General features: G+C 37.9%; 1 long non-coding RNA gene across 3 annotated transcripts; it reads right to left on the bottom strand.

The window, feature by feature from the left end:
* Nucleotides 1–742: 742 nt before the first annotated feature.
* LOC124241661 (uncharacterized) lies at nucleotides 743–20,949 on the bottom strand. 3 transcript variants are annotated; one of them, XR_006889283.1, is made up of 5 exons: nucleotides 20,705–20,949; nucleotides 4,161–4,373; nucleotides 3,629–3,872; nucleotides 1,626–1,993; nucleotides 743–1,544 (listed from the first exon to the last, which is right to left on the bottom strand). It is a non-coding gene; the product is annotated as an uncharacterized LOC124241661 (long non-coding RNA). The 3 variants fall into 3 exon arrangements; XR_006889281.1 differs by having other exon boundaries at nucleotides 743–1,993; XR_006889282.1 differs by lacking the exon at nucleotides 3,629–3,872 and having other exon boundaries at nucleotides 743–1,993.
* Between the last annotated feature and the right edge of the window lie 1,091 nt (nucleotides 20,950–22,040).

Here is a 22,040-nt window from a genome sequence, read left to right as displayed (position 1 = left end):
CGCCTAGAGCAGAGCCCAACATATAGTAAACAATAGACGGAGACTGGATGGTCTGTGAGTGAACGAAGGAATGAGCCTGAGAACTGTGCTTTTGCTCAAATGCTTTACAGTTTTAGTTCAGACTTGTAAGTTTAGGCAGGTACTTTGGGTTACTGACATAATCGTTCTCCATGAATTCAAATAAAAGCTGTAAACATTGGTAGTTATCCAATAGAAAAAAATTCTACTTGAGATGAATGGGACTACAGAATTGGAGAGCTCACAGGACCCAAGCTCAGGAACCAGAAAGAGGTGGAGGAAGAGGAAGTGACTAAGAAGGGCAGCGTGCTAACTGGGTCGCTGTATCATCACACACACCGACAACAGCTCTGATTTACGTTACATTGCTTCAATGCTAGGAGGAGTCTTGATTCTTTGGCTAATTTTCCTCTCAGGTGACAGTGATTGGATTTCTGGCCCTTGACAGTGGTAAGGCCTTCTCCTGCTGAGCCCGTTTGTTGCCGTTCTCTCCGGCATCATTCCTCTACCGAGAATGGATTTCCTCTTTCTGGTCATCACCATTGTTTTCTTGATAAATTCTGCAGTGATTGTCATTACAGTTTGTTAGCACCCTTTGCTCTTAGAAATTACATAGTGTGATTAATGAACATTTTGCCAAAAATGTCTTCATGTTACATTCTCTGATGTATTCTCAAAAGATTGTCTTAAGGATAAAGAAAGAGGTAAAAAAAAAAAAAAAAAAAAGTCAGGGGAAATATACCTCTAAGAGCAAGGACATTTGAGATATGTTATTTGTGTTAACTGACTTTATATTCACAATAAAGACTTCAACATTTTAAGTGAACAGAATTTGCTGGGGGAAAAATAGAGTAATAGACAAATCTTATTATTTCAATAATCCATTCAATCAGCATAAGCCTGGCACTCTGCTACGTATAGATGACAAAGTCAAACAACAGAAATTTCCTAACTTATAGTTGTTCATAATCTACACGAAATAATCTAATTATAATGCAGTGAAAACAGTGAAAATAGAGACAATCTGTGTAATGGGTATAAATCTCCCTTTACAAATTTGTATGCACAAGAAATATATTTGTTATTTTCTGTAATTATGCTTAATTACATTTTATACCAAGTCCACATCTTCCAGGCCAGTAGAAAATTTGCCCTTGGTAACTCTTAGTTCCTTCTCCGCCATCCTCTCACCTGGGTCATTGGAATTGGGGAGGAAAGAAGAGTGGAGAGCTTGCCCTCTGATCTTTGTTTATTGTTTGTCCTGTCTGCAGGACTCCTCAGGCCCAGGGGCCTTCAACCACCTCTGTGACCTGCAGGAGAAACGAGAAGCTCTTACCTGGCTGCAGATAGCTTTCTCTGCCTGAGTTCCCCAGGCAGCTGGTCTTGGAGGCCTCACTGAAGAGGGGCAGAATTGTGAATGATTAAGAAGGCTGACTTCGGCATCACTTGGATTCACATCATGAACGTGCCATATCTGTGTGACCTCCGGCAGATGTTCTTCCATTTCCTAAGCTTCAGATTTTCATCTGTAAAGTGGAGATATGTATATTTACCTACCTCCCAGAGTTGTTGTGAGGACAAAATTGAGGTAATGTAACATAAAGTACTTAGCACAATTCCTGGTACATAGTCAGTGTTCAGTAGCAGTCAGCTGCTCTCATTATCATTGCTGTTGCTATTGTCATTGTTGTTACTATTACTGATCATATTCAGGGCATTGCCGAAAGGAGCGTAGAGGTCCTCTCTGCTCCCAGGACCTACAGATCTCTTTCTCTTCCTTCTTTCCCCAGGCCAGGAAATTCTTTTCACCTGGGAGAGAGGTTCCCATGTTCTTCACCACTTTCACCTGGATTCTCCCCTGCTGGTTGCACATCACTTTATCTTGATATTTCTCCTACAGTCACCTAGGAAAATGGCCCCGATGGCTTTATGTGGTTTTTTGGAGAGGCAAGGAGGCTTCTTTCCCCAAAACATCCTTAGACAAAGAATAGGGAGGAGGGGAAAGGGGGAAATACAGAAAGAAAAAAAAGCATTAATTTGTATCTCAAAATATTATTTAGCTGCACTGATGCAAAGTGGTATGAGAACATTAAAAAGGAAAAACTTAACTCCCTCTGGGGAAAGCAGAGAAAGGTATAGGTGATCACATCTGCATCCTAAAAGATGACCCATGTTCACTGTGGCAAAAAGGCTGGGCAGGTGCATTCCCTCACTCTCCCGTAAGCTCTCCGAGGGAAGGACCAAAATTCTAATTTGTTCTCCAACGTACCTCTAATCTTTCCAGGTGCCTGGCACATCACAGACATTTAATAAACCTTTGTTTGATAAATAAAGTAAATTTCTGAAGAAGAAATAACATGCATAAAACCACAAGCCTTAAAAAAGTTTAGATGTTCAGAGAAGTAACAGGTAGATGGAAGCAAAGCTTTAGAGGGTGAGGGGCGAGAGAGAGAGAGTGACTAATGGAAATAAAACATGTTATAGAACTAACTGGGATGAACTCATTGGTCTTACTAAAAAGTTTCAATTCTTCATGTAATGGAAGTATTGATTTAAGCAGAGGAGTGACCAAACCAGGTATAAATGATGAGGATGTGGGGCAAGGCTGGACACAAGAGAGAGTAGTTAGAGAACTAGGCAAAGTCTGCGGTGGTCCAGGAAAGGAAATTGAACTACTAGACATAATTACCACTCCTCTGTAATAGAATTCTGTAATAGAATTGTAACAGCTTTGTGGAGGGGAGGGCTAAGTGAGCTTCCCCACCTCTTGTCACTAGGCTTGGCCATATGTCTTCCTTTGACAGATAGGATGTTAGTGGGCATGGCTCAAGTATAAGCTTGAAATGTGCTTGTGCACTTGAGGTAAGCTTTTGAGCTGAGGGGATCTGCCATGAGAAGAATATGCTTCAGTAGCCACTGAACCTCAGCCTAGGCCTCAGAATGAGACACATGTGGCAGGCCTGAACACAGCATTCAGCCTGCAGCTCACAACCCAGACTCTGGAGCCCAGCCTCACCCAACTGAGACTCATGAGAATAAATCATGTTGTTTTAAGGCAGCCATTGAATTTTAGAGTAGTTTCTTAAAGGATCCTCTGGATTCTAAAACTTGAGATTTTTTAAAACTTGGTGGCCCCCTCTTCACACTGGTGTCTCTGCTATTTACAGTCTCCACAAAACTTTTAAAATTAAGAGAAAGTCCTACATTCTGGCTGGAGTCCTTGAGGAAGCCTGTTACTTTGTTCCTAGGGAAAAATGAGAAGAGTACCAAATCATTGTTTGGAAGAAAAACCTGAACTTGATGAAAAACTTCCAAAGCAAATGCTTCAGAATGGAAAGTTAAGGTTTAATAATGTAAATTGGGAAATTTTTTAGAAGAGCTTTCACAGATGTGTTTTAAGAAAATGTTTCTGTTCACAAACTGGATGTGAGCCATACTATAAGTATCAAGGACTGCATATTTGCAGAGTCGTCTGTCTCACTCTATGAGTATTTGAAATGGAAAACAAGGATAGAGAAGATGGTATGAAAGTCTTACAGGCCCAATTCTTCCTCCACTTCATGTTACTACTAAAAAGAAGCTAGACTGGCTAAGGCTGGCACACACTTACCTGAATGACTGCATTCACATGAGGTATTACTTAAGGCAGAAAAACTCTGTTGCGTTATGGTGTTATAGGGTTATGAGTTTCAATGGTTCCTAAAGCAAAATCACAGCTTCTTGGCTAGGTGTGGAGTTTTCCTTGAAGAGAGTTTATCTTCTCATTGTCAACCATCTTGGATGAGCTCCAATGGGAGGCAAGAAATGAGGACCTAGGGCCTTAGATCGAGGTGGACAGCATCTTCTCTTTGGTCCTAGGAATTTGGAAGGGGCTCTGAGTCATGGCTATGCTGAGACATTCCTGGCAAGATGTCAGCCAGCCTGAAGCTGGACCAATAAGAGATCTGAGGTCCTGTCTACTTGAAGAATAACCACTTTTATAGCAATAGTAAGTTACTGCCTTTGTTGTACTTTCCTTCCATGGTGCCCAAACCTTTAATAAAGTCTAGTTAACATGTTAACCTGGTCTTAGTTGTGCTGTGGGAAGTTAGGGAGGGGTCTATCTCATTTTTTGGATGGAGGAGAGCAAGGGTCAGGCTTACGTGAGATCAGAAAGGCAGCAGTGGTGGTTGTCTTTCTTGGAGGACAAGAGAGCTGAGACCATATGTTTAGTGGCTTCATGAGCAGGGCCAACAGCAGAGGCAGCAGTGTGATGAGGAGGCCACCTGCCCTGGTCAGATGCGAGGCAGGACCCAGGAAAACGCTCGGAAGTAAAGAAGTCTTATTTCCAGGGATTAGGCTGGCAGAGGCACAAGCTATAATAGTTGGGGAATTAAAAGAAAGCATGATCTTACTTTCTAGTGACTAACTGGTAAACTCTGGAACATTTGGATTACAGAAATTACTCAATTTATCACCAAATAATATTTTTCCAATTTATGAAAGACTTTTTACTTAAAATGTAAAATTAATGCAATCCGATAAGAAAAATTAAGAGCACAATCCAAAATGTAAATTCTCAAAGATAAATATATTTTTCACCTTAAAAAATGTCTAGCTTTGTAAAGAAGACTAACTTACATGGCAAATAACCATGGCCATGGACATATAAACAAAATATAGATGGCTAGGAGTGAAGGCCATTAGTAAGGACTTATCTAAAATTAGATGCTTTTTTCCAATGCCAAGAGCACATTAATGAGAAAGAGGAAATCGTAGTCTTGGCTTTTTAAAGATGCATTTGGCTTCTCTCTTTAAAGACTACTCTCCTGGAGTGAAAGCATTAATATTTGGAGAAAATGTATACTTTCAAAAAATGCAGAACATTGTCTTTTGATTAATTATTTATAGCAGCTTAAAACAGTTTGATTTCTGTAGCCAAGTTAATTTCAGAAACAGATTGAGAAAAAAACAAGCTTGGTCTCCTTGTCCTAAAAAAAAAAGATATGTCTGGTGCTTTTGCCTGAAGTTTAGGTTTTAACTGATAATATTTAATATTATTTAAAATTCTTAAATTTAAAAACAGGTTTTTAACAAACGCATGACATTCTACTTATTCACTTCTAACATTAATAAAATAGAAAACCCAACTACACTGATTTTTGCAAGTGTGTCATCCTTTTATTTTGCTTACATTCTTACCCAAGTAAGGATCTGTTTGAGCATAATGAATGACAAGGAAAGGGATCCACTTCTGTGAAATCTTTGAGAGGAAAGGCGTTCATTTATCTCTCATGCCATTGCACCTTATTGTAGCTCCCTTGTGTGCACATTGTACATTCAGGACCACCATAAACATTTTAAATAAGAAAATGATTTGGTGGGGTATAGAAAATAAAATAAGAAAACAATTTCAGTAGAGTAATTAGTTTAATGCACATCCTTGTTCTTCACAGAAAAGATAATACAGACTTCATAAAAAGCCATTGAATCTTTCCAATGTTCTCTGAAATCATTCTGTAAATAATGTAAGCTCTCAACATGCCAAAAATAAGACTGTCTTATATGAAGGGGCAAATGGAGATACGTTTGCTTCTCACAAAAACGGACAAACAACTGTTCATTGGAATTTTAAATCTTTAAGATCTTAGTACATTTTCTCTTGAGAATCGGCATTACTTTCTTGCTTTCATTTACAATCACAGTCCAGGGCTGCTTCTTATTAATATTTATTTACTTATTTATTTGTCGAACATCTGAACTCATGCCTGATTAGCCCCAGACATTTGTAGGGCCTTGTCAGAACTATAAGTGACAGGACACAGGGGACATAGTTCTCCAACAGTGCCAACACTCTTCTATCTAAAGAGGAAAATAAGCAACCTATATGCACTGCTTAAAAAGTTTATTATTTAAAATCTATTCTTTCGTCTTCAAAAACTGCATAAAAACTAAATATTCCTCCTAATGTAGAATGTATTAAAGTGCTCCTTTATCGCTGCTTAAAAATATATCTATCCAACGCACAATGGTATCACCCTAAATAGAAACACCTGGGGTGGAATATTGGCAGATGCCAGCCAAAGAAACTTTCGTGCATAAAAAGGAAGCGTGTTAAGACTAGAGACCTATCTATTATTGATGAAATGGAGTGTCAGGAGGAAATGCAAGGAGACGAGCAATAGCAAAGTCATGAATTAAATGGTGACTTAAAAGCAAGAGTTCCTAGTTGCCTGGCACATGACACTTCCCTACTAAAGTTTATTCAGTGGGGAACGATAACACAGTGCTGTTGCTTCAAAGAGGTACGTTCAATATACAGAAAAACTACTTCAATAACAAGATGTTAGGGAGAGTGACATCAGGACCTAATGCAGTTATTTTAACAGCTTGTCCACCAAAAAAGTCTCATGCCTTCCTTGGCTCCACACACATCAGGGCTTTCTGTGATGTGTATCTTTCCTACACAGAAACAAAAGTCAAACCTGCAGTTTATCTTGTCTGAACCTGCTACACCAGAGATGAGTTTTGCAACTGTGATAACATTATAAAAATATTAATACTGAAAGAGAAGTCTCAGAATGTGGAGGAGGTTAATTCCTGAGTAGCTCTCCCCAGCAAAAACACCAATAACCAAGCACACGTTTGGATCCGGTCTCTGTGATGTCCTTGGAGCTACTCCCATAACAGTCACTTTCAAAAGCTCACAATGAAGGGAAAGTAGTCCTTCCGATATCTTTGTAACAGAAGGGGAAAGGGATTTGACCTTTAATGAAATTCCTTTTCACAGCCCTTTACTCTTCCCTTAAGTACCTTGAGAAAAAGGGTATGTGTCTTATTCATTCATGATTACTCAGTGCCTATCATGACATTTATTATTTAATTAGTTCTCACAAAAGCTTATTGAATAGAAGAATAAATGAAATAAGTAAAAATGTCTAGGAGACTTTCATCTACATATTTCTTTATCTATAATGTAAGGGTAAGCACAGTAGCAAGCACTCAGTGAATGATCCACCAGCATCATGAGTCAAGTGACCAAAAGCAACAAGGCGTAATTTACTTTATTCCCTTGGAGTCTATGCTTTTGAATAAAGCGAACACAACTCAATGCACCTTAAGAATCAAGGAAAATAAAAGTTAGATCAGTGATTATATCATTTTGGAGTCCTTTAATAATTACTCCTGAAAGTTTTAGATTATGTTCCTAACAAGTTTGACAGCATTTTTTGTAACTCAGCTAGTATGTGTAGAATTGAATTCTTTATTTGGGATGGACAATATCACCTTGAAATAATAACGGCAAATAGCTTTTCTGGACAACCTGTCCAGAAACAAAAAACCATCGAGAGTTCCAGGATAGGCGTAGTTAGTGTTGGGGTAAAATTAAAAAATAAATAAATTACATGACTCACCAACTGATCACTGTACCTTCTGAGCACATTTATTTTTAGAGGTATTCAAGTGTTACCTCTTATTTTCACTGACACTTCTGCCAAAGTATTCTTCAGTCTTTGGAACTACTTCTCAGACTATTGGATACTTTCAAACATAAAATTGCTCTCCTGCACATGCACAACTATACTTCACCCCTACATATCTTCCACTCCTACCCCAACATGCACATCCCCTCCAGGAAAGCAGTAAGATTAATAAAAATAAAATATTGAAAGCAAATAAATAGATGGCACACTTAATATAGTATAGTATGAAGAGGTTTTATTTACAAAGAGATTATTCAAAAAGGAGTTCGTGGCACATATATTAGAACCACAAAGGATTATCGAGAATCCATGGCTATTAGCCGCCATTCGCCCACCTCCATAGACTTGGAGGGATGAAGGAAAGGAGAAGTTACTGGAAGCCAAAAGAAGAGGAGAGTGTATCACAGCAGGCTGCCTTGAGAGGACTAAAGGCTTTCTGTGGAGGAACCGAGTCAGCCTGAGAAAACCTCACAGGAAGAAGGCTGGGAAGCTGGAGAGCGCTGATGTTATGAAAACATGTCAGCCCTGCAGGGAGAGGCAGGGTGGAGTAGGGGAGAGAGTGGATTTGTGGGAGAAAAAGAAAGTTATCTGGTATGGCAACATTGGAAGAAGCCTGAGCAAGGGAGAAAAAGCCACTCATTTGCAACAATGAATGCTTATCTTATTTCCCCTTGGCAGATGCGTTTGGGTATGAATGACCCTGGAAATAATGGGATTCTGCTCCCAGAGAATCCAACAAATATCCGTTGATCAGCAGTTACTATGTGTCAAGAATTACTCCAAACACTAGGGATTAGGATATGAATAAAGCACGGACACTGTCCTGCAGAAGGTCATAGTCAGGGAAAGATTTAGGCCCATAAACAGATCATTGCAACATAATATAAAAAGCACAGTCAGTCAAAGCATGAAGTCCTTAAGGGCATGGACTAAATTGTGTTCTTTTTTGTATAACCAGCACCTAGCAAAATGCCTGGCACATACTAGGGCTAAATAAATGTTGAATAAGTGAAAAGTATTATAGGGAATATACAGGGAGGCAAGCTTGGAAGAGCCAGCTCTGCCCTCTGACAAGTCTTCAGCAAACCTGTGAGATGGCGAAAATGTGCAGTTCACAGGTGTGTTGTTTTACTCCTTCATTTACACAATTTTTCATTATTTATTCCTTAAAAATATTTAGGGTTTCCTTTTAGTTCGTCTATGTCAGTGAAATGCTCCATCAACCCCACGTAGACTGCCGCTTGTCCCCTCTGTTATGAATTATCCCATTTCCTAGCTCCCTGTTCTGTTTTTTGTGTATGTGTGTACATACATTTACATACACACACACACACATTTTTAAACATATAATGTATGTTTTGAAATTATTCAATATATAAAATATTGTAGGTGATAAAGAAGGCATACTGAATCATTGGGAAAAAATGGTCTACTCAATTGCAGTGGGACAATTAGCTGGCAATTTGGGATGAAAGTAAATTTATAGTCTATTTCATGCTTCATATTACATTAATTTCAGGTTGAGTTAAGGTTTTAAAATGGAAAAATGAAGTGATAAAAATACAGGGAGAAAATTAGTACTATGTATGTTCACCTTGAGATAGGAAAATTTTAGTTTGAAAAAAATTACTGTAAATAAAGGTGAAAAATAAATGACGATGAGAAAAATATTTGCAATATGTATGACATAGGGTTGATATCCATCATTAAACAGAGAAGAGGGCTCTGTGACCAGGCTTGGAAGCACCTGTGAAAGCAGCATTTCCCCACAATATAAATAAAGCCAGTGTGTATACTGTTTCTCTCCTACACTGTAGCTTAGTAAATGAATAGAAAACACAAGGTAAAATTATAGCAATATTGGCCAGAGCGTGAGCAAGTTGAGGACATACACAGGTTTGTGAAGAACTCTTACAAATCAAAAAGAAAAAGCAAACATGTCAATAGTAACTAGGTAAAAGGCATGAATAAGCAATTACAAAGTATAAGCGGACATTAAACATATGAAAAAATATTTATTTTTTTTAATCTAACAAGTTGACAATGCTTTAAAAGAGAATAAAATCCAATTTGGGATAAAATTTAGGAAAATTAGCACTAGTATACTTTCTTGTCAATATAAGTTGCTTCAGCTTTTCTATGCAATAGACTCTTGTACTGAATATAAAAGACAGCCATGGGGCCAGCCTGGTGGCACATTGGTTAAGTTCACGTGTTCCGCTTTGGCAGCCTGGGGTTTGCTGGTTTGGATCCTGGGTATGAACCTGTGCACCACTGCTGTGGCAGACATCCCACATATAAAGTAGGGGAAGATGGGCATGGATGTTAGCTCAGGGCCAGTCTTCCTTAGCAAAAAGAGGATTGGTGGCGAATGTTAGCTCAGGGCTAATCTTCCTCAAAAAAATAAATAAATAAAAAATAAGTAAATAAAAGACAACCATGATATTGTCTAAGAGAAGCCAGATTTAAAAAAAAATGAATAGATAAAAACATAATATGGCTCTTTGACAATATGAAGAAATTATTGATAATTTGTTAATGATTGATATTGATACTGTGGTTTGTTTTGTGAAAGACTTCTTCTATTTTAGAGGTAAATATTGAAGTGTTTATGGATGAAATGAAAGGTCATCTGGATTTGCTTTAACATAATTCTAGACTGGAGGGATAGGAGAAGGTAGAGATAAAACAAGATGGCCATGTCTTGATAACTGTCGATGGCACAGGGAGAGTCATTACACAGTTTTTCTACTCTTTGATATATCAAAAAAGATCCATAGTAAAAAATTTTTAAGCTGTTCGTATCCTAACATTCACATTTTGTAAGAAATACGATTATATATGCATTATGGGTAGAAAAAAGAACAGATGGAAAGATACTGAAAGTTAACAGTAGTTATCTTGGGTAGTTTATTTTTCTCCCCTTTGCTTCCCCATGTATTCTGAAATTTTTACAATGAACATAAATTACTTTTATTGCCAGTAAAATAAGTTTCTTAAAAACGCATTCAGTGCAGTCACCTTAATCTTAGAAAACAGGAGCCATGAAAAACCAATTAATATATTTTTTTTTAGGAGACATTTTTATCTTCAAGTATTTCACCATTTTTATATTCCTTTCCTTCCCTCCACCTGTTTTCAGTTCACAACTATTAGGCATACTGTTCACTGGCTTAGATTCACTTTTCTTTCATAATTTATTTTCTATTCCATCTCTTTTCTTCTTCCTACTTGGTACATCTCAATATTAGGTCTTCATTTTAACTAACCACAATTAAACATTACTAACTAAATCCAACATTTACCTCATCACACTTTCATCTGAAACCTATGAGGACTCATTTATAATATAAGCTACAAGAAACAGAGCAAAATGAAAAAAATGCCTTAAGATATTTCAATTATTCAGGCGGACATCATTGTAATGGACTTGTAAGCAGTAACGTTAGAGGCCACCAAAGTAGAAGTGTGCTTTAAACGAATTTTTTAAATAACAGTGAATTATATTTGTCCCTTGCACTTGGGCAGAGCGGAGTAATTCAAGAGCAAAGAGAAAAGTGAGTTTACAATAAAATGTTTAAGGGCACAAAGTTGGGTCTTCTGCCTCCTCCTACCCCCGCCCCCATCAAGTTTGCAGAATACTTGTTTTGCAATGATAATAAGAACCTTATCATTATCTTTATTATCATCCCAACATTGTACTGAGCATATTCCATCTATGGTCACTGATCTCCATAACTACCTCCACAGTTTTATACTAGTATCCCTCTATTACAGTGGAAGAAACTGAAACTCAAAGAAAGATTAAGTATATAGTTCAAAGTTGCACAGCCTGGATTCAAATACTATTTCTATCTTATGTCAAAGCCTGCGCTCTTTCAATTCCACCACACTGCGTTTATGAACAGAGTGCATTACATGGATTGATGGGGAATAAGATGGGAAAATAGTGAGGGCAAGAAAGCATGAGATGTAGCAACATTAAAGGGAGAATAAATGTTCATTTCAGATGTGATGGTTATTCTTATTCTATGTTTTCAGCAGTAAACGTGCACTAAAGGAATTTATAACAACATTTTAAATTTAAAAAGACATCCCTCTTGCCATTTGCTGCATCCCAATGTGTACTGGGACAATTCATGGATTCAGAGGATATTAAAGCTGGAAGGAACAAGAGAAATCATCTAATAGAATCTTTCCCTTCTATGAAAAGAAAAAGCAGCTATAAGAGAATATTGTGAAGTGCTTCTTTATAAGCTCAATTGCTATTGCTACTTATGATACTAAAAAACAATTGGGTGTGAATTTGATTTTGTCTGAAAATTCCTCTAGTAGCATACACATCTATACTCTAAGTGCGGTAAACATGACATATATTCGAGTAAATCAGCTACAGTAGAAGGGGCAAGACACTGAACTGGAACTAGAAGCCTGAGGCTTTGGTTTCCCTTGGGTTTCTAACAAGTCGTGTGTCCTTAATGACTTAGACTGTCAGATTACTGATGAGTAAATAGAAGCATTTGGACTGAGCTCCCTTCTCTTGGACTCTGCAAAGGGGAACAACTTTAGAGTCCTGGCAGCGAGGATGCAGCTCCTTTGTTGACAAGCAAGAGGGTGTTGTGATTAGACTTGAAGTCACCTGGACAAATCACGTTTTCTCAAGATATAAGTAAATCCACAGGTACACACTCTATCTCCCAAAGTTTGGATTAGTAAATGAATAGAAAATGTAAAGGAAAATTACAGCAATACGAGGCAGACTGTGAACAGTGTAAGGTTATCCACAGTCTTTTTATATAGACATTTGTAACTCAGTTAAGATAGTGTAACCTTAACCAACTAGAAAAAAAATCAGGGTGAGCAAGAAACTGAGACTTTGAGATCTCAGGCAACTGACTCATGAGAGAGCCACAGGAAGAGTCAAACATTGATTTGTTTAAGAAATTGGTTAAAGTAAAAGAAAATATAGCTATATAACATTTTCTATATGTCTCCACTCAGGTTTTTAAAAATTAACCTTGTTTATTGCTTTACCTCTATATTGGGATCTATTGATTTGTAAATAAGTGATATAACTTTCATTATTAATATTCTGCATCTACTTTTTATTTTTTAAAGATTTTTTATTTTTTCCTTTTTTCTCCCAAAGCCCCCTGGTACAAAGTTATATATTTTTTAGTTGTGGGTCCTTCTAGTTGTGGCATGTGGGCCGCCGCCTCAGCATGGCTTGATGAGCGGTACCATGTCCACGCCCAGGATTTGAACCGGTGAAACCCTGGGCCGCCAAAGCAGAGCGCACAAACTTAACTACTTGGCCACTGGGCCGGCTCCTGCATCTACTTTTTAAAAATCTAATTCAAATAAATCTGCAAATGATTCAGTAAATAGCTATTCAGACACCTCACTCACTAGTATGTGGGGTATTATGGCATTAGTTACACTTTCAAAGTGTCTGAGAGAAATGGCCTCAACATAAAAATGTGATGCTATTTTTGTGGTGGCATCACCAGGGGCAGGCACCGCTAGAATCTGGAGACTGGAATCTGCAAATTTATGGCCTTCATACATTTTGTTACTCCCACTCACCAATTTTGTTCATACATGCCTCGTTCTTTGACTCAAATGACATGGATAGTAACACAGCAGACAAGAAAAAAATTAACCGTGGCTATGTCTGCTAAGTAGTGACACAGATTATTTTGAGGAAAAATAATAAGCACTATTTGAAGACCCATTTACTCTAGAACACTGCATTTTTCCTTTATTTTGCAATCCTATTCTACTTTAAATACTGCTTCACAGTGTTTTCATTTGTTTATGTATTTACCAAACCAAATTCTCTAGTATGTTGTAGATAAATATAACTAGAAGTCATGTGAACTGCTTGATCTACCTTTTCCGCTTTATTAGTAATTACTCATTTGTCTTGCTAAGAAATATCAGAAGGGCTTATTTTTCAAAATTTGAAATCAGTGTTCAGATTGATCCTCTGAAAGTAAAGTCAAGCTCTGAGAAATTTCTTTGAGGGCAAATAAATACAAGGAAGTCAAAATATGGATGCAGTTTCCTGTTTCATAGAGAAAGCCCTCCCAGTAAGGCTCTCAATGTACCCACTGACTGGATAGCCTGGCAGTTCCATAGGCCATCTTGCTATACTCTGATATACCTATTATACCAATTTACTCATACCCAAATATAATAATATATACTAACAGAGAACAATGCAATGTTGGAAATGTCACTGGGTACCATTGCAGACATAAGGCATACGCAGCAAGGAATGAAAGAAGAGGAAGAAATAAGATAGAAGACAAAGAGACAGATATAGTGGAGACCAAAAAAAAGGAGGGGTAAGGCTAGCAAAAAGTACAGAAAAATAATTTAAAATGAAACAGAATGGTAGTGAGAAGTATAATGTCCAATACCGTGTAATACTTGGCCGTGTGGCTTATTCTCTTATACTTAAAATTGACCTGCAGTCTTTCATCAGAAAAGTGGCTTATCTGAATGATTTATATGGCATATTTGGAAAAACAGTCCTTTTGACAGGCTTTTTTTTTCTTTCCTGCTATTATCACCCCCACTGAAAGGAAAGAAATAGACACATGTAGGATCAAAATATTTCTGAGTGTCATTCAAGAATTTTTTTTTCTTTTGAGGAAGATTAGCGCTGAGCTACTGCCAGTCCTCCTCTTTTTGCTGAGGAAGCCTGGCCCTGAGCTAACGTCTGTATCCATCTTCCTCCACTTTATATGTGGGACAGCCACCACAGCATGGCGTGCCAAGTGGTGCCATGTCCACACCCAGGATCCAAACCAGGGAACCCCGGGCGGCTGAGAAGCGGAGCGTGTGAACTTAACCGCTGTGCCACAGGGCCGCCCCCTCAAGAACTTTTTATACGTCTGTATCCTGGCTCAACACAAGACTAGCTCACTTTGATCAACTCCTAGCATCCTTTAGAGGTAGGAATACATAAAATATTCATAAATCAAGTCATATATTAAATATATAAGTGAAATTCTTCCTGTAAAAACATTTTCTTAAAATAAAAACTTCTTTTGTAAAATAATCCCTGGCTTATATATTATATATTTTTTGTATTTCTTATGTTCATTTATTGTATTTGCTCAGAGCGTGGCAAACCTGAGTTTTTGCTGAAAGACTAAATTTTGCGTTTGTTTTATTAATGGATACATTCCAAAGCTTGTTGGTTTTTAAATTAGTTTATGCCATAGGTAGGCTCCACTTACATGTTGAATTTTCCTACGTATTGATTAATGTGTTTAGTCTTCTTACGTGTCTTTACCCCAGTGAATAGTATTCAGGGTAATATGAAAAGAAACCCTAATTAAATGTAAAAATATTCTAAAGAACTACTCAAAATAGTACTGACAGATGTTCAATGAAATGTTCTATTTTCCTAATAATTAAAAGGCAATTGATTGAAGAGAAAAGTGTGCTTCTTATCCCTTTTGTGCTGTAACTGGTAGCATTTTAATTGCCCAAAGCTTTGCTCATCTTCTTTCATGGTTCATGTTCATGAATGTTCACTACATAGTTGAAAACTGGGGATACATGCTTCCTTTCTTCCTAGAAGATCCGTTTATGTCACTAGCTCTTCAGATTATTTCTTCTTAAAATTTAGGATGAATAAAATACAAAAGCTTTGAATTGTGTTGTTTATTATAACGAAGATGGTACAACAGTATCTCTGCTGAGATTTCTGTATGTTCTTGAGATTCTAAAGAAAATATTCTTTGGATTTTTATGGCTTGAACTTTTTGGTCAATTGCAGAAATTGCTTCGCCCTATGAGAAACTTTTTGGATTGAAATTTGGATAACATAAGGGGTCAATATCCAAAATACACAATGAACTCATACATCTCAACAACAAAAAAACAAACAAGCCAATTAAAAAATGGACAAAAGATCTGAACAGACATTTTTCCAAAGAAGATATACAGATGGCCAAAGGTACATGAAAAGATGTTCAACATCACTAATTATTAGGGAAATGCAAATCAAAACTGCAATGAGATATCATCTCACACCCATCAGAATGGCTATAAATAACAAGACAGGAAATAATAAGTATTGGAGAGGATGTGGAGAAAAGGGAACTCTCATACACTGCTGGTGGGAGTGCAAACTTGTGCAGCCACCATGGAAAACAGTATGAAGATTCCTCAAAAAATTAAGAATAGAACTACCATAAGATTCAGCTATCCCACTACTGGGTATTTATCCAAAGAACATGAAAACATGAATGTGTAAAGATATATCCACCCCTATGTTCATTGCTGCATTATTCACAATAGCCAAGACTTGGAAGCAACCTAAGTGCCCATCAAGGGACGAATGGATAAAGAAGATGTGGGATATATACACAATGGAATACTCAGCTATGAAAAAAATGAAATCTTGCCGTTTGTGACAACACGGATGTGCCCTGAGGGTGTTATGCTAAGTGAAATAAGTCAGATGGGGAAAATCAAATACTGTATGATTTGATTCACAAATAGAAGATAAAAACAACAACAACAAAGAAACACATAGATACAGAGACTAGATTGGTAGTTATCAGAGGGGAAGGGAGAAGGGCGAAAGGGGTGACTAGGCACATGTGTGTGGTGATGATGGTAACTACTCTTTGGGTGGTGAACATGGTGTAATCTACACAGAAATCAAAATATAATATGTATACCTGAAATTTATATAGTATTATAAACCCATGTTACCTCAATAAAATAAAGTTTAAAATTTTTTTTTAAAAAAGAATAACTTTGGGTAAGATCATCTGTCCGCAAATCCCAGAATTAATTATTTAAAAGAAGAAAATAGAATAGCTACAGTTTCCAAAGAGTAGGAAACTGGAAGGAAGCATACCTATCCACTTTTCTTTATTCCAAAGACATCCGACGTCTTTGTGCTAGCACACTGCTCCCCAGGGCTGTCACTGTACTTAGATCTGCTCTGTTGAGCAGGTCTTCACCATTAAGGATTTAACTATGTTGTGCCCCTAAATGGATCTTGAGTTTGTTTGGAGTTTTTGGCAGAGAAACCCAGGTCTTCCCATTGCTAGGGAACCCTCTTCAATCTAGGAAGTCTGTCTTTCCTGACTGGGTGTGCAGCTCGAAAAGGAAAGCATAGGAAGCAGGGAGAAAAGAAGGGCATCGTGGACAAGTTAATTGTCAGTTTCTAGACAGATCACTTGATATTTTTATTCTATACTCAATTAGAGCCTCTCTTAGTATTAAACATGTAGAATTTGAAAGCATAAAAGCATAGAAAAGAGTGGAAATAATTTGGGGCAGAGAATCTTTAAGAATTTCTCGTATAACACCATGTAAACAGCTGCTTCTAGCCTTCCACCTCCACACAGTCAATAACACACATCCAGATAAGCAACAGGAAGAGAATAGAGTTGCCATTGCTATCATGGAGAGAATGTTTCATGAGATTGATTTTCCTGTCACCATGAAATCCCACAATGGCCGTATACACATTGAGACTTTGTGGCTAACTTCATATCTGCAAGCTTGTGAAGTGGGGGTTAACTGCCACTTTTTGTAAATAGTCAGGTAACCTGACTTCTTTTAAGATTGGGATGTGTGAGTCCAAGTGAATTTTCTTATCTTTGAGCAGAATAATTCTTTCTTTCCTTCACCAAATAGAGATTGACAAACTTGAATAAGACATGGTTCCTGACCTTGAGCACTTAACAATTTCATGACAAAGACAAACATATAAATCAAATCAGGCAGATAATCTATCTTGAACCTGAATCAAATAAGTGGAGGCAAAACAAATGCACTGCGGTATGACCAGTGTGTACTAGGGGCTCTCTTGGATCATTCCGAGGACAATATAGTCAGCCTGCTGACGAATGTGCCTATACCGAGGCTGAATATACAGGTCTCAGCACAGTTTCTGAACTAACTCATGGTCCAGAAGGCTGGAATACTATTAGTTTACCCTCCTTCTGTATAATGACAGCTCAGACAATGTCCCCCAGGTAGCATTTCATTTTTACTCATAAGTGCCAAACACAACTGTTATGTTGACCCCAATCACAGACCTCTTTTTTTAATTTATTAAGACTTTATGTTTTTAGTGCAATTTTAGGTTCACAGCAAAATTGAGAGGAAGGAACAGATTTTCCATATATCCCTGCCCCCACACATGCATAGCCTCCCACAATATCAATATCCTCCACCAGAGTGGTGCATTTGTTACAATGGATGAACCTACATTGACACACCGTTATCACTCAAAGTCCGTAGTTTACAATGTGGTTTGCTGTTGGTGTTGTACATTCTATGGGTTTGGACAAACATATAATGGCATGTATCAATCATTACAGTATAATACGGAATTGTTTCACTGCCCTAAAAATCCTCTTTGCTCTGCTTATTTATCCCTCCTTATCTTCCACTCCCCTACAACCAGTGATTTTTTATTGTCTCTATGTCTTATCTGGAATGTCATCCAGTTGGAATAACATAGCATGGAGCCCTTTCTGATCGGCTTCTTTCACTCAGTAAGATGCATTTAAGGTTTATCCATGTCTTTTGATAGAGTGATAGCTTATTTCTTTTTAACACTGAATAATGTTCCATTGTCTGGATGTGCCACTGTTTATATATCCATTCACCTACTGAAGGACATCTTCTTTGCTTCCAAGTTTGGGCAATTTTGAATAAAGCTGCTATAAACATCTGTGTGCAGGTTTTCATGGGGACTTAAGTTTTCAACTCCTTTGGGTAAATACCAAGGAGCCTGATTGCTGGATTGTACGACAAGAGTTATGTTTAGTTTTGTGAGAAACCGCCAAACTGTCTTTCAAAGTGGCTGTACCATTTTCCATTCCCACTAGCAACAAATGAGCATTCCTGTTGCTCCACATCCTTCCCAGTATTTGGTGTTGTCAGTGTTCCAGATTTTGGCCACTCTAATAGATGTGTAGTGGTATCTTGTTGTTTTAATTTGCATTTCCCTGATGACATGATGTGGAGCATCTTTTCATATGCTTATTTGCCATCTGTACATCTTCTTTGGTGAGGCGTCTATTAAGCTCTTTGGTCCATTTCTCAATCTGGTTGCTTTCTTATTGTTGAGTTTTAAATGTTCTTTGTATATATTTTTTTTAAACATATGTTTTACCCTTTTTAACAAGGCCACGTTTCTTTCTTTTTTTTTTTCCTTTTTCTCCCCAAAGCCCCCGGTACATAGTTGTATATTCTTCGTTGTGGGTCCTTCTAGTTGTGGCATGTGGGACACTGCCTCAGCATGGTTTGATGAGCAGTGCCATGTCCGCGCCCAGGATTCGAACCAACGAAACACTGGGCCGCCTGCAGCGGAGCGCGGGAACTTAACCACTCAGCCACGGGACCAGGCCCCGTTCTTTGTATATTTTAGATAACAGTCTCTTATCAAATGTGTCTTTTGCAAATATTTTCTCCCAGTCTGTGGCTTGTCTTATTCTCTCTCTCTTTTTTTATAATACCTAATTTATAGGGCTGTTATCCTTTTTCTTTTTTTAAGATTGGCCTGAGCTAACATCTGTTGCCAATCATCTTTTTTTCTTCTTCTTCTTTTTCTTCTCCCCAAAGCTCCCCAGTACATAGTTGTATATTCTAGCTGTAGGGCCTTCTAGCTCTGCTATGTGGGACGCCACCTCAACATGCTTGATGAGCGGTGCTAGGTCTGCGCCCAGGATCCAAATCAGCAAAACCCTGGGCCACTGAAGAAGAGAGTGTGAACTTAACCACTCAGCCATGGGGCCAGCCCCTGTCTTATTCTCTTGACATTATGTTTCACAGAGCAGAAGTTTTTGATTTTGGTGAAGTCCAGCTTATCCATTATTTCCTTCATAGCTCATGCCATTTCTGTTGTAACTAAAAAGTTATCACCATACCCAACGTCATCTAGGTTTTCTCCTACATTATCTTCTAGGAGTTTTATAGTTTTGCATTTTATATCTAGGTATGTGGTCCATTTTGAGTTAAATTTTGTGAAGGATGTGGGGTCTGTGTCTAGATTCATTTTTTTCATGTGGAAGTCCAGTTGCTCCAGCACCATATGTCAAAAAGACTATCTTTTCGCCATTATATTGCCTTTGCTCCATTGTCCAAGATCAGTTGATTATATTTTTTGGGATCAGTTTCTCAACTCTCTATTCTGTTCTATTGATCTATTTGTCTATTCTTTTGCCAATACCACACTGTCTTGATTACTGTGACTTTATAGTAAGTTTTGAAGTCGAGCAGTGTCAGTCTTCCAATATATTGTGTGGGCTGTTCTGGGTCTTTTGCCTCTCTGCATAAGCTTTAGATTTAGAAGAGTAACTTCCCTGACCTTCAGTTCCCTCAACTGTAAAATGAGGATAATAATAATATACCCACTTCCTGAAACTGTGTTTCAGCATTTAGCAAAGTAACAAGGAAGTAGTATGCACTTAATGTCTTTGATATTTTTCCTGAATTATTTCAATAAGGCCAAAATTAATTAAGTGTGTATATATGCATTCCAAGTGTGTGTGTGTGTTTACAGGGCGTATACATGTCAGCTTCTTGGAGGACAGGGCTTAGGTTCTTATGATTTCACAATCCTTTTTTTTACATATAACCTTTTTATTTTGCACTTCCTGTTTTAACTTTAAACATAGAAGGGACAATTTCTAGACAATCAATAGAACAGCTGCTAGGGGAAAAAAATAGAAATGAAGTGGCTAAATGATTGAAGGTTGACACTTAAAAGAATGGTCTTGCAGTTAACAGCTGTGTATTCCAGAAATAAATATCTGATAAATACACCATAACAAAGAGCAAAAATTGCTATCTAATGTTAAGAATTCATAGCTAGAGAGCTGAGAACTATTGAAAAACAATGGCAAATTTTCAGCATTGACCTTATTTTCTAAACGAGTTATAGTTACATGATAAGAAACAGGAAAAATAAGAATAAATCCCCTGACAAAGTCTAAATTGTGTGGCATTTAAGGCGTACATGAACACTGTGAAATATACTTTAGACATCATCTGAAGCTTTTAAAACATGTTTTGAATATTGAACAATAAATGTAGGTCATTGTAAATGGCCATGTTCTCCTTCAGCTCTAACAATCTGTCTGTTCTTGTCATCTGATCTTGGTCTACACGGAGACATTACACTCTGCATCCCCCCCCCCCTCCCCCCCCCCCCCCCACACACACATACCCACCATTCTCTTGTCTTTTGTCCTTTCAGTGGTGTAGATCTGCCATCTTCTCTGTGTGATGAGAGGGCTTACGAAATTAGAAAGCCTGGGTACTCTTCTGTGAGGTCCCATTTCCTGAATGTGATACATTGGGCAAGCTTTTGCCTCTCTGAGCTTTAGTTTCCTTATTGTAAAATAGAGAGTCAAGTGAGCTAATCTCTGACACAGACCTTTAAGAAAAAATTTTGAAGCATCACCCAAATGCAAGATATCATTATTAATCTCAGGAAATACTGTGAACTGGGTAGTAAAAAGGACCAGTTTCTAGGTAGTATTTCTCCCAGGAAACAAAACAAACCCTGAATCTATTTGGCTTCCTGTTTCTGTATCTCCTAGCTACAGCAAATTCAGAGGTATGTGAAAATCACTCTAGTGCCTTCCTTAGCTGATATGTACTTCCCAGTTCACGTGGATTACATAAGCCTTCACTTATTCACTTAGCAAATACTGATTGAGTACCTTTTGTACCTTTTTAATGTCAAGAACCACACTTGATGTTTCTGGACAGATCTGTGAAAAAAACATAGATCCTGGCTCTCTTGGAGCTTAGCATTCTATCTGAAGGTGGAAGGAGGGAAGGTGGGTGGAGAAGGGAACAGACAATAAATAATAAATATGGAAAATCACTAATATTCACTGTATGTTAGAGGATGATAGTGCTGTGGGAAAAAGGAGCAGAGCACATAAAGGGACGGGGAAGCCTGTCGGGAAAGGGTTGTCAGCCGAGTGGAAGGAGGGGTCTAGTTGCATCATCTAACAGAGTAGGCCTCCAGGAGAAAGTGACTTCTGAGCAAAGACTTGAAGGCTGAGAGGATTACTCAGGAGACTATCTGGAGAAGAATGTTCCATGAAAGGGACACCCAGTGCCAAAGCCCCATGGTGGAGCTTTCTTGGCATGTTTGAGAACAGCTTTGTGTCTGGAGAAGAGTGAGTCAGGGGAGAGCAGCAGGAAAGGAAGTTAGAAAATAACATCATACCTAAAATGTGTGACTCTTATCAAAACTTTCAAAGATAAGCTTCTTTGTTCTGTACATTCTAAAAGCAAGAAGACTTCAGCTTTTGCTCTGATGCCTAGAATTGTTTCAACAATACTTGACTACTTCTTATCCCTTACTGGTGGAAAAACACTACACTGGTGGTGTAGTACCCATTGACTGTTTTCCTTCAGCCCTTTTCCTCTTTTCTGACTATAACCAGCTTTGAAAAGCCTGAACTCCTCTCACACACACCCTAAATTTGCTTTAACAGCTGCTCCCAGTAGGCTGTAGCTTTCTTTCCAGGTTTTCTCCCTGCTCTCCAT

The sequence above is a fragment of the Equus quagga genome, chromosome 7 (genome assembly GCF_021613505.1).
Source record: "Equus quagga isolate Etosha38 chromosome 7, UCLA_HA_Equagga_1.0, whole genome shotgun sequence".
In the NCBI taxonomy this organism is placed as follows: domain Eukaryota; kingdom Metazoa; phylum Chordata; class Mammalia; order Perissodactyla; family Equidae; genus Equus; species Equus quagga.
This window is presented reverse-complemented; position numbering and strand designations above follow the sequence as displayed.